This window comes from Schistocerca americana, chromosome 1 (assembly GCF_021461395.2).
Source record: "Schistocerca americana isolate TAMUIC-IGC-003095 chromosome 1, iqSchAmer2.1, whole genome shotgun sequence".
Taxonomy (NCBI): Eukaryota; Metazoa; Arthropoda; class Insecta; order Orthoptera; family Acrididae; genus Schistocerca; species Schistocerca americana.
In genome coordinates this window covers 59,814,208-59,828,241 of record NC_060119.1, presented here as the reverse complement: position 1 = coordinate 59,828,241, position 14,034 = coordinate 59,814,208, and the positions used below count along the sequence as shown (strand labels likewise).

Genomic DNA, 14,034 nt, shown 5'->3' with positions numbered 1-14,034 from the left:
GATTTATTTATTTTTCAGAATGACGACAATGCAGAATTTGGTCTGTAGTGTTTTCTTTCTTTTGCATTACCTTTAACAGAGGGCCACCTCTTGGCTGTTTTTAATACCCTAGAAAATTCCTTGATGCAAATGGTTCATTTATTATGTTTGTATGGCAGCTTGTATGCTCCACATCCACCGTTTCAGCACACAGATGGATACTTCATCTACGCCTGCTGACACCTGATGTTTTGGTTTTTGTACAGTTTTACTAACTTCATGCACTGTGGTTGGTAATAACATTGTTGTAGAAAAGACATTTTTAATGTTTAACGCCAAAGCTAATGTTTATTCACTTGCTGCCTAGCTTCTAGCTTTGCTTATTTTCACAAACCACCTATTACAGAGAACCAAATTTGCTATAGTGAATGTGGTTAATAAAGGTATCAGTGAATAAAATGGTTCATGTAGTAACTACTTTTGTATTTGTAATTAGGGAATGGTTGGTGTGGACAGTTCTACTTGTGTCAACACATTTAAATCTATCTGGTATTTATGTTAAAAGATGTCAAAGATGTATGTGGCTTGTTAAGATGGGCAAAGTCCGAAACTTATCAGTCAATAAATAAACAGTAACATTGGTGTTAAACATTAAAAATGTCACAAGAAGTTTGTATAAAAATGCCTTCAGTCACAATTTTCTTTCATTTATTAAATTACGCAATGCATTTCCACCCTGTGGGTTCATCTTCAGGTGCAAATCATCTAACATTTGCTCTTTGAATGAAGTGAAAAGTATTTTCCTATAGTGAGAAATGAGACATTAAGTTTCAATATTTTCGTGAATCTAGTGCAGAAACATGAGAGAAACAGGGGTGGGGTGGGGGGGACAGTAAAAAACTCAACAAAAAATCAAGTAAGAATATACGAATGCACGGTCGCACTGTGATATGAATTATTAAAACCTTCTCAGGCTTCCAGTCGCGCCAGGAGGTTAAAACCCATGAGCTTTCAACTGATCTGTCCTCTGCCATCTGGCCTCACCATCATACAGACACACTATTGGCTGTGATGGCCCTGGTGCCCTCTTCTTTGCCAACTGTGGTAACGTTTACATCCAACACGCATTGCGACCGCTTCAACCTTGGGTTGGTTGGGTCCCAGGTTGTGCTGAGCTGCAACAGGAGTCCTTGTTGATGGTGTTTTCAGATATTTCTATTTCTAGTGCTTCTTTTATGATGCAACCCACAATTTCTATGTCCTCATAATGACAGATGTTTCATTAGACAGTACAGGTGTAAGCACCTCTTGTGTTCAGTCTGGCATTGATCCACATTGTGTAGTTTGGCAGACATTGTAGCAGCTGTACCAAAATAGCTACAATCACTGTCAGGTATCACAGGCTATTTCTTGTGTGACACGCAGGAAAAACACCACCAAAGATATGAACAAGAAACTTGCAGTCCTGCCTTTCTGTGGCACAGTGTCGGGAAACATTAGCTGGCTCCTGAAGAAACACATCATCTCATCAGTGTTCAGGCCCCCAGCAAATATGGCCTGGTGTAGAAATAAAAATAATCTGAAAACACCTCCAACATGGATGGTGGTTTGCAGTTCAACACAGACCAAGACCAGGCCATCCCAATGTTGTAGCGAGCGTGATGGATGCAGGACAAAAACATTACTGCAGTTGGCAAAGAAGAGTGAACCTGTGATGTCACAGTTGGCACTGCAGCTATGTAACACTGAGGCCACAGCAACAAATCAGTCATTTACCACTTCACAATGGTGTAGGAGAGCTCGGTCGAAAGTTCATGGGTTTTTAACCGCTCGATGAGGCTGGAAACCAGAAAAGACCTTAGTACAAAGAAGAACATTTTTAATGTTTTGAGGTCAGCGTATGTTAGTTTATTCATTCTGTCACTGCGCAACTCATCACTCGGGGCACACATTTTTACCCTTGGCTTCAATGTGCAGTGCATGTGCTGTGCAATACACAATTTTTCAAAGTGGTGTAAACTGAAAGCTTTTGTGTCTTCCTGGAAACACGTTTTGAAATTTCTGCCTGTTTTCCCTATATATTAGGCAGGACAACTAAGACGTGATACTTTATACCCTCCAATGCCGTTGAATTTATGGTTATCTGTTTTTATGTGGCATACTAGTAAGCGTGATGACTTATTATTGGAGAATGCAACTGTTACATTGGTTTTATTGAACAGCTTTGCAATTTTTTGTGATATGGCACCTAGGTATGGGATGCTGGGAAATATTTTCTCTTCTTTATCAGTGTGGCAATTTGTTGTCTTATTTTTGTGTACTTGTGTGTCCAAATTATCAATTGTTCAGGCCATGCAGCCATTGTTTATTGCAATATTTTTTTATTGTCATTGAAGATTTACCACTGATTTCATGTATAAGTTTATGAAAAGTTCTTCATAAATAATAAGACTTAAAAGCGGCTACTGCACCTTGAACAACTGGCTGGAGCGAAGCTGTTGTATTTTTAAGAGGATACTCAATCTCTCCACTGCCAGGTAATTCAGATAAGCTAACTGGGTGCAGAGTGTTATCCAAAATTAACATGCTTATGGTATTGTCCTTCAAATACTGTTCTTACTTCCGGATAAAAGTAATTTTTAAAGCAGTCTTCAAAGAGAATTTTAGCATCCTGCCTTTTTTGTTGGATCTCCAAATGAGTGGCAATTCTTCAGTATATTAATTCTCACATGTTGATCAGACAAATCTAGCAGCATGTCTCTGAATTGCTTCGATGTCTTCCTTTTAATCCAGCCTGGTGGGGATCCCAAACGCAACAGCAGGGGTCAAGAATGTCACACACTAATGGCCTATACATTATATCCTATAGAGAGCAGCTACACTTTCTTAAAATTCTCCCAGTAAACCAAAGTCTACAATCTGCCTTACCCACTACCCGCCTTATGTACCCATTATATTTTATATCACAGTGCAACACTTGATATTACAGTGCAACATTACACCTAGATATTTAATCATCATGACTGTGTCAAGTGACACACCATCAATATCATATTCAAACTTTCTAGGGTTGTTTTTACTACTTATTTGCTTTAACCGGCTTTTTCTACATTTAGAGCAAGCTGTCATTCATCACACCAAACAACAATTCTGTCCATGTCATCCGGTATCTCCCCACTGTCACACGATGACACTTTCCTGTACGCTATAATCTCACCAGCAATCACAGACTGTTGCTCAGCCTATTCATCAGATCATTTATGTATATAAGCAACAATGGCAGTCCTATCATCCTTCCCTCGGGCATTCCTGATGATAACCATGTCTCTGATGAACACTTGCCATCCAGAACAATATACTGGGTTCATTGTTTAAGAAGTCTTTGAGCCACTCACATATCTGAGAACCTACACTGTATGCTTAGACCTTTGTGAACAGTCTGCAGTGGGGCACTGTGGCAAAGACCTTTTGGCAATCTACAGTCTACAAGCATGGAATCTACCTGTTACTCATAATCCATGGTTCACAGGATATTATATGAGAAAAGGAGGCAAGCTGAGTTTTGCATTATAAGTCCGTGCTGATTTGTGCACAGATGCTTTTCTGCCTCAAGGAAATTTATTATGTAGGGACTTGGAATATGCTCAACAGTTCTGCAGTAAACCATTATTAAGGATAGGTAAGAGGTTTTGAAAAAAACTTTACTGTATTACAACTGTGTTGCAATTGCTTGGACAGAAAAATGAAATTACATTAGACACTAAGTACAGGCAAAACAAAAGACGTACTTCGCAGTAGGAGTTAAGCTTGGACGTAATTTAAGTTAAGAAAATACTTTTGTGCACATACAGAAGCATTATACTTAATGACAACTGAAACTTAACACTGGTGGATGGCTGTAGTGAGACAGATGACCAAGGAAAGCAAGAATTATAGCACTATTCTCCAAATGAAAATATTAACTTTATAAGATAGCAGTAGATAAAGACCTTTACACACTAAGGGATATACTGCAATTATTTAAAAAACACACAACTAAAGTATAGTACTTGAATTTGTCATAAGATTGTTGGTCTAAGTGAGAAATTTTGTCAATGGACAGCACGTCTTCAAGGTTGATCGGTGATCACAGTAACTTCGCAAGATGAAGAACGTGTGTGGGTGTGATAGTGACATTCCGTGTATTGCCGACTTCTGCTGGAGAAGTGGGCCTTCCCATGAATAAGTGCCAAAACAGAACAATGACAAGTACAGACTATAAAGAGTTTTTCTTATCATCCCCAGTCTCCTCTGAGCCGGGGTTCTGGGTGCCTTCTGAACTCTACTGCTTTTCTTAAACCCCTTGCATTATTTTTCCTTGCCCTTCTTCCTTCCCCTTCAATCCTTCTGCCAGAAGGAGCCACTGGCTCCGAAGGCTTGCATACATGAGACCTTTTTTTAGAGGGGTGTTGTCCTGCCACTGCTTGGTAAGTAGATTTTTTATCTATCCAATCACATTACACTATACAGATTTTGTAAGACAAATGAATACTCTACTGTATTTACAATTATGATCTGTCACTTAGAACTTTTAGTTCACATTCTGAAGTATGACACTGTTGGTAGTGTTTTCCAAGAATCAAATATTTGTTATAGTAAGATTATTGTATCGAATTTGAAGTGTGTGAGAGAGTGAGTGAGTGTGTGTGTGTGTGTGTGTGTGTGTGTGTGTGTGTGTGTGTGTGTGTGTGTGTGTGTGGTGTTCAGAAAGTAAGTTATGACTGATATGACTGCCAATTGTTAATACAATGTTTTCCACTGATTAACATATTTCAAGCACATATGAACCATATTTGACTAGGTATTTGTATCTGTTCACTGGTCTGGCTTAATTGAAGGACCAACGTCTTGTGTGATATCATTACATCATCAAGCTGACGATTGATCAAAGAGTGTTTCTTGTGGAGCATGTGTCCCGCAACGCAGACAAGTTTACCTCAGCATTAGAAGCTGCATTTGCAGCAAAGTTCCCAGGAGTGAAGATGCCTAACCGCAATGCTGTGTACGGAATCTCATCATCGAGTTTTGAAAGACCGGAAGCATTCACAATGCTCCAAAATCAAGCAGGCCATCCACATCCGAAGAGAAGGTGATGGAGCTGCAAGACACAATCCTGCAAAGTCCAAAGAAATCAGTTAGACAACTAGCTTAGCAGACCCATGTGTCCGTGGGTTCCACTCACAAGATTCTACATAAGTCCATGTACCTGTACAAAATCTTGGTCGTACATGAACTGAGACACACCCATCACTCGGTGCATGTGAACTTTTGCAACTGGTTTCTGTCCTTCCTGTAGGACAATGGTGAGGGGATTCTTGACACAACGTTTTTCACGGACGAGGCGTGGTTTCACCTCTCCGGTTATGTGAATAGCCAGAATAGTCATGTGTGGACTTCGGAGAATCTATGTAAATTTAAGGTATCTGCACTGCATGATCAAAAGGTTGGTGTTTGGTGTGCCGTGACTCAAAAACACATCACTGGGGCTGATCTTACTTCAGGACATCATAAATGCATATTGGCACTGCACCTGCATCCCGGAGCCCTTCCTAGGTGAACTGAATGAGGACAAAATTGAGAATGCCTGGTTCCAACAGAATGGGGCAATTGCACATACTGCCCACAAGGCGATGAACACTATAAAGGACACCTTCGGTGACCACATCATCTCTCGAGGACTCTGGCCTCCACATTAACCCAACTTGGCTCCACCGAATTACTTCCTATAGGGTATGTTGAAGGGAAAGGCCTATAAAGGCAATCCACACACCATACAAGAATTCCAAGCTGCACATGTCACATCAGAACATCACTCCCAATGTTCTGCTCAACATCTTCAAAAACATGCAGAAATGTGTGCAACTGCGACTTCAAGCTCAAGTGGATCACTACCAGCATCTCTTATAGCTTCCATGATCCTAATACGGTAGGTTATGAACTGCATAGTTACTTAATGAACACCCTGAATATGAGACGTGTTGCTATATTATTTCAAAGACAGTAGATGTGGTATTATGTAATTATTTCCCAGCATCTACTGCAGAATACAGTGACGAAGTTCGAAACTGATTTATTCACAGTCTACTAAGCAGCTGACGAATAGTAGTAAATATTTTAGTAGTAACTGCTTGAAGCAAACTTCAACTGTGAAATATTAAGGGAACAGTGCACATAGTTGTTGCAAGAAAAATGATTGCAGTATGTAAAGAGTTCCCTTTCAGGAACAGTGCCTTCTACATCTACATCTACATCTACATTGATACTCCGCAAGCCACCCAATGGTGTGGGGCGGAGGGCACTTTACGTGCCACTGTCATTACCTCCCTTTCCTGTTCCAGTCGCGTATGGTTCGCGGGAAGAACGACTGTCTGAAAGCCTCCGTGCGCGCTCTAATCTCTCTAATTTTACATTCGTGATCTCCTCTGGAGGTATAAGTAGGGGGAAGCAATATATTCGATACCTCATCCAGAAACGCACCCTCTCGAAACCTGGCGAGCAAGCTACACCGCGATGCAGAGCGCCTCTCTTGCAGAGTCTGCCACTTGAGTTTATTAAACATCTCCGTAACGCTATCACGGTTACCAAATAACCCTGTGACGAAACGCGCCGCTCTTCTTTGGATCTTCTCTATCTCCTCCGTCAGACCGATCTGGTACGGATCCCACACTGATGAGCAATACTCAAGTATAGGTCGAACGAGTGTTTTGTAAGCCACCTCCTTTGTTGATGGACTACATTTTCTAAGCACTCTCCCAATGAATCTCAACCTGGTACCCGCCTTACCAACAATTAATTTTATATGATCATTCCACTTCAAATCGTTCCGCACGCATACTCCCAGATATTTTACAGAAGTAACTGCTACCAGTGTTTGTTCCGCTATCATATAATCATACAATAAAGGATCCTTCTTTCTATGTATTCGCAATGTATTCCAATGGACTGTAGTCAACTAGTCTAATATTTCTGACGCAGTACAGTGGAGGACTCCAATTGTGTTTGGGCACAAAGACACCCATCAGCAGCATGAGTGATGTTACACACACATGGAAGACTCTGTTCCTGAAAGGGAACTCTTTACATACTGCCATCATTTTTCTTGCAACAACTATGTGCACTGTTCCCTTAATATTTCACAGTTGAAGTTTGCATTCCATGTCAAATCAACACACTTTAAATCAAAATTTTACCTCACCCTCTTTGATTTTGCTGAAAGTTGGTATACTTATAGTGGATGCTGAAACTAAAAAAAAATACCAAATTTCAATTTTTTACCTCAAACCATTCCTGAAATATGGTCATGTAAACTTTTCAAAAACCAGCCAAAAATGTGTGAACGTAAGTTTTTTAAATTGCCCTAGCAGCTGCCCTAATTGAGCTAGAGAACTGGGAAAGGTGTCATTTTGCAGCATTTTTCATGCTCTTTCCAGTGATAGACCAAAAAACGTAGCTTCTAATTAATAACCTTTTTCAAAATGGTAATTAATATTTTGATTTCATTTCTCTACAAAAAGTACATAATTGAAAATTTGCAAAATATTTCCATACTGTTGTAAATCACATGGCAAAATATAAATGTGGGATGATGATGGGTTCATTGTTAAAAAAACTTATTCCGGACTCTTGTTTTTCACTAACGGCCCTAGTTTAACCAAACTGACCTTTACGGTAGTACGTCAGTAGAGGACTGTATACATAGGGCTTGATGTCTGTACAATAGACTTGGCCACTGTTTCTATGTTTCGATACAGTGTATCGATACATGGAACTGTTTCAGTGTTTCGGAACGGCTATGGTTCACTGTTTCGAAACAGTGGTGTTTCATTCCGCCCCTGTCTCGGATCTCGAGCCAGACACAGAAACTGTATCGTTGTTTCAGTCCATCTGTGCCTGGAACGGACTAATTGTATCGAAACAGTGATGTTTCATTCCACTCTTTGTCGGACGAGATTCGGGCTCGGCACAGGTACTGAAACACAACATACCACTTCGTGAAACACTTTCAAGAGTGTCGAAATCTTTTGACAAGCCATAGCATGAAGCTTAAGATATCCGAAAATAAAGCTTCGTTTCTAGCTGACTGTACTATTCCGAAATGGCGTAACATCTGCTTTATGAACACTAACCAAACAATAAAACAACGCATACTATTCACATTCAAAATAATAAATATGTGAAAATCATTCAGTTAAATTACACTTTTTTTTATAACATACGCTTCTCTGTTCATGTACAGAAATAATATTAAGAAACGCAAGTAAGACTATAACATTTTAAATAAAAAAAGGCGTAGAGTGACAGTTATTAGACATGTACATAAATTTGATGTAGGTATAATTGCAAGCAATCTGTTTGACATATCACTGATAGTGTAATGGTGAACGGGAAGCATCGTAAATTTATAGTAACGGTTCGAAACACCTTGAAACACAAAAATTTTTTTCTGTTATATTTTATTATTTATTTGAATTATTTGCGAGTCTATAGTCACTGTGTCTATTATCCACAATGATTCCCTTTGTGTGCATGGAAATTAGTAGGATGGGTATATTAGCCATACTAATGGAATGTGGGGATCCCAGTAGCACATCCGTTGTTTCTGCAGTTTGCTCCCATCTCCAGTTCCGTTCATGGCGGTTCTTCTGTCTTCAGCTATGGCTGTCCTCAGCCAATTGAAAGGTATGAAAGTCACACGACACGAAAGCAGCGCATTTGCTGAAGGAAATACGAAACTGCCAAGACGCCTAAGTGATAGTTTCATACTTTCTGCGATACGATTAGCACTCTCGCACCTCATTTATGTTTATGTGGACATACTTATACAGTAGACATTCAAGATGATAAAATGTGTAGATTTATTAGATTACAAAACACAAACTGTTTCACTGTTTTGGGACAGTGTATCGAAACATTACATCGTACTGTTTCATTAGTTTCGAAACAGTTATGTGTTTCAGTTTGCCCATCTCTACTGTACAATAATTCAGAGACTGGAGCCATTGTTGAGATGATGTAGTCTGCATTGTTACATTCTAAGGCTTTGTGTGCATACAGCATTATTGTGCACTGTGGTTTTGGAGCAAATCAATTGTTACCTATGTGTTGACCAGTCTGTATCTGTTATATTTAATAGTTCATTTTAAAGTAAATCTATACATTGAAGGACAGTGTATAAGTGGTTTTTGTATAAATATGGAACCAAGTAAAAAGTGCAGTGCTGTAAGAGTGCAGTGTTGTAATACATTGAAGAAGTCAAATCATTTTATTAGAGACAGAAAAAAAACTGAGAAATGTCACAACAAGGATGTCCAAATTATTTCCTCAAATATCAAGTGGTGCCAAGATTTGTGATAAATGTAGGAAAGATGTAACCAAATTGAAAAATACGCCAGAGCCCATCAGTGATGAAAGTGTTGAAGAAGAATCTTCTGGATCAGAGATAATCATCCGAGACCAAGACCCTGACTTCACTCCAACTTCAGTAGCTGGTAAAACATTTAACACAACACTTCAAGAACTAGGTGAGTCCCCAACTGACAAGAGAAAACTAACATCTAGGCATTACGCCAAATCAAAAGTGAAGAAAATCTCATCAACGACACGTAAACTTTTTGTTGCTCCTGGAACTTCTTCGTCAGATACTGATACTGATGAATTTGTTCTTGAAGATCTTAAAAGAAACTTTAAAAATTCTGTAAGTAGAGCAAAAAAACTAATGATTCTTACAAGTTTACCTGAAAAGCGGAGTATCAGGAAAATAATGAGGAAATTTAATGCTCCTAATTACATTGTTCGGCAGTCCAAAATAATTTTGAAAGAGAAAGGATTCATGGAAGGTCCAAACCCAAAACCAGGGAAGTGTTTACCAACAGAAACTGTCAAAACTGTACACTCATTTTATGAAAATGATGAAGTTAGCAGGGCAATGCCAGGTATTAAAGATTGTGTGACAGTTACAGAAACAAGTGGAAATAAAACAAAAATATCAAAAGGACTTTTTGTGTAACCTTAAAGACGCTTACAAGCATTTTAAAGACAAGTTTCCTAACATAAAAATATGTTTCTCTAAATTTGCTGAGTTGAGACCAAAACATTGTGTATTAGCTGGCCGGAGTGGTGCACACACTGTCTGTGTGTGCACAACTCACCAAAACATAAAATTAATGATAGAAAATGCCAAACTAAATACAGCAACAAACAGCAGCTTAAACAATTATAACCAGTGCATTGCAAAAATGCTTTGCAACCCATCATCAGTTGATTGCAACATGGGAAACTGTGAATACTGCCCAGGAGAAACTGTCATATGTAAAATTTTAAGAGACTCTTTTCATGAAAACTTAGTTCAGTAAGTTCAGTTCCGACAGTGGATGTCAGTTGACCGATGTAATGTGGAAATTGTTCAGAAGACTTCTAAAGAATTTATAGATTTATTTTGTAGTAAGATGTCGACTTTGATTCGGCATGACTTCATTGCCAAGCAACTACGAACATTCCTTAACTTGACAAGAGAAAACCTGAATTTGTTGTCATATGCGATTTTTCAGAAAATTATAGTATAGTTCTACAGGATGAAGCTCAGAGTTTCCACTGGACAAGACAGCAGATTACCATTCACTCTTTTGTTATATATTACAAACAGGAAGACAAAATTGAGCATATGAGCTTTGTCATTGTTTCTGATTGCCTGGAGCACAATACAACTGCGGTTTACACCTTTCAAAAGAAGCTAATTTCATATCTAACAAATAAATTTCAAAAGATTCCAAAAAAGATATACTATTATTCTGACGGTTCTGCTGCTCAGTATAAAAATAAGAAAAACTTCCTGAACCTCTGCCTTCATGAGGAAGACTTCATCATAAAAGCTGAGTGGCACTTTTCAGCCACAGCACATGGGAAAGGGCCTTGTGATGGAGTAGGGGGTTCAGTAAAGAGACTGGCAGCTTGTGCAAGTTTGCAAAGGCCATACCAAAATCAGATCCAAACCGCACGAGATCTATTTGAGTGGGCAATAGATAATATCACAAATGTTGATTTTGCATATTCCACTCAAGAAGGCTACGCTGCTTCAGAAATATTCTTAAAAAGCCGACTTGAAGAGGCGTTGACAATCAAAGGAACACAGCAATTTCACGCTTTCATTTCAACACTACATCAAAATTAATAGTCCAATACTTCTCAGGTGATATGCAGAGTTGGGAGAGGGAAGTAACTACATCACCAGACAAACTGAAGTTACAAGATGTATCAGGCTATGTCACCACTGAATATGGCAGAAACTGGTGGCTTGGGTACATTTTAGAAAAAAACGAAGAACTTAATGAAGTGAAAATAACTCTTCTTCATCCATGTGGACCAGCTAAGTCATTCTCTTATCCTGCACATGCAGATGTCCTGTAGGTGTCAGTTGTGGGTGTTCTCACAAAAGTGAATCCATTTACTCCGACAGGGAGAACATAAATTCTTAATGAAAGTGATGTAAACCAAACCCAGTCAGCTTTATTAAAATGTAATATGTGAAATTCCAAGACAATTTATTGGGAAACTGCTTTCAACTCAAAACTTAATTTTTGTCTCAGGTTAGTGTTAATGAATATTTTATAGAAAGTTGTTTCAAAATTATTGTTAGTGCCTATTGTGTTAAATTTAGCTACGTACAGATACCTGTTAGTCAAAAACAAGCATTAAGTATTTAATTTGTTTAATAGTTCCATTTCAAACATCATGGACCAGAACTATTATGTAAATACTTGTACTTATTCATACTTTATTTCAGTTTGTAGTTAAATGCTCAATTTCTTGTTTTTGTTATATTGGTTAATATACTGTTAGTGAAGTTGTATGAAATTAAAAAAAGCAGTCAACTTAATTATAAAATATGCTGATTAGTTTTGGTTTAATAAGGTGACGTTTTGATATTTCTAATACTTTTTTACCTTTACACCTTTCCCAGTTCTCTAGCTCAATTAGGGCAGCTCCTAGGACAATTTAAAAAAAAGTCCGTTCACACATTTTTGGCTGGTTTTTGAAAAGTTTACATAGCCAAATTTCAGGAATGGTTTGAGATAAAAAATTGGAATTTGGTATTTTTCTTAGTCTCAGTGCCCACTATAAGTATACCAACTTTCAGCTAAATCTAAGAGGGTGAGGTAAAATAGGTGTGTTGATGTGACATGGAATGACTCAATTTCTCACATGGAGGAAAGACATATTTCATGTTGTCTCTGAAATTATACAGGATTAAATATCTATCTGAACAACAGTACAAATTACGATAGATTGCCACTTACCACACAGAGAACACACACACACTTGAATGTCTGGCATTAAATGTACCTGTCCATTGTTCAAAACTTCCTACAAGTGGTGAATAGTAATCTAGCCTGATTCATATTTTCATTCCATCCAGAATTTTCCATTGTTTAAATACAAATCTGATATATGCTGTAATGAGTTCTGTGCCAGTTGGGGCTGACCCATCCCAATAACGCTACAAACCATTACATAGGGTGAAGGCTCTAGTTTTGGCCACTACCCCACTTATGGCCACCTTGATGTCAAAGGTTAATTTTTAAGCTTCTCTGGAATACCAGCCAGTTCTACTATAGATTATTATAAACTTTGTGAAAGGCTCTCTTCATTTGTCTGCATAATCATTCTTTTGTCTGTTTTTGTTTGGAGACACCATTTTGTGAAATGATCAGTGTTGCAGAAGCTGGGTTTTGCAGAAGTTTTCTTTAAGCAACACATGATCTGTTTTTTTGTATTTTACATGTTTTAATAAAAAATCAGAAGAAACTTAATCTGTTCAGAGGTAAGATAAGACATTATATTTTCATTTCTTTAAAGTTTTATATCGCTCAGCCTAAAAACATGTTATCAAAAGTATGTGGCCATTAACAGATCCATATTTATCCCTGGTTCCGTGTTATGGCCATTTATGTGGCCATAAGTGGAGACATATATGTATCCTGTTTTGGCCACTTCTAAAAACTGATACAAAAACATCAATATTAGTGTTCTGTCCTACATTACACTAGGCTAATTTTATTTAAATAGGCTTATTAAAATATTTTTGGTATTTTTAAATCAATGTATACCTCATTGTTAGTATTGTCTTGGCATATCATACTAATTTACCTATGTTTGTAAGATACAAAATATGCAATAGGCACTATTCAAATATGCAACATTCTTTAACTAAATCTTTGTGCATTATTTATAGGAAAAATGAGTCAACCAAAGAATAAGAAGTTTCAGTATTCTCCCAGCAATGTTAAAGATGCTCTAAGGCTATTGATGAGGGAATGAAGGTTGCTACTGCAAATAAGTTGTACAAAGTTCCAAGGACAACATTAAGAAACAAAATTTCTGGTGTATCTCCAAAAGAATCTACAGGGCACTGTGGTCCACTTTCTGTCTTAGGAGAACAAATTGAAAAAAAATTGGTGGACTGGGTTTTGGACTGTTCTAGCATGGGATTTCCAGTTACTAAAGAAAATCTCTGTGCATAAACTTATTGAGAATGCAGATATGGAAAGTTGTAAGGCTACATTTACTAACAATCGACCTGGAAAAAAGTGGTATTATGGATTTCTTAAGAGGCACAAGGTTCTGTCACAAAAACATGCAGAATATGTCAATAGGTCTAGAGGTTCTGTTACAGAAGAGAAAATAAGAAACTGGTTTCAGAAGTATCCATCACTTTAAATGATATGGATGTGTTAAATGACCCAAATAGAATTTTTAATATGGATGAAACTTCTTTTTTTCTGGCTCCTAAAGGGGGATTAATCATAGGTCCTCGTGGTCATCATGTTTATGAAGAGTCATGTAACTCTGACAAAGATAACGTTACTACATTGTTTGCAGTGAATGCTGCTGGAAAAGTTGCTCCTCCCTTAACACTGTTCAAATATGCAAGGATTCCAGCATCATTGGTGAAAGCAGCTCCTCCAAACTGGGGCATTGGAAAAACAGAAAATAGGTGGATGACAGGTGAAAGTTTTTTTG

At 37.9% G+C, this 14,034-nt stretch overlaps 1 protein-coding gene across 8 annotated transcripts in view; it reads right to left on the bottom strand.

Annotated features, from left to right (window-relative positions):
• Nucleotides 1-14,034, bottom strand: part of LOC124547844 (cytochrome c oxidase assembly protein COX15 homolog) — an 89,420-nt gene that overhangs the window by 71,414 nt on the left and 3,972 nt on the right. For 4 of the 8 annotated variants that reach the window (XM_047125137.1, XM_047125136.1, XM_047125138.1 and 1 more), the window contains exon 2: nt 11,958-11,999. The exons of the other annotated variants lie outside the window; for them this stretch is intronic. The gene's annotated coding sequence lies outside the window, so the exon portion shown is untranslated. The remainder of the gene's footprint in view (nt 1-11,957; nt 12,000-14,034) is intronic. 8 annotated transcript variants of the gene reach the window in all.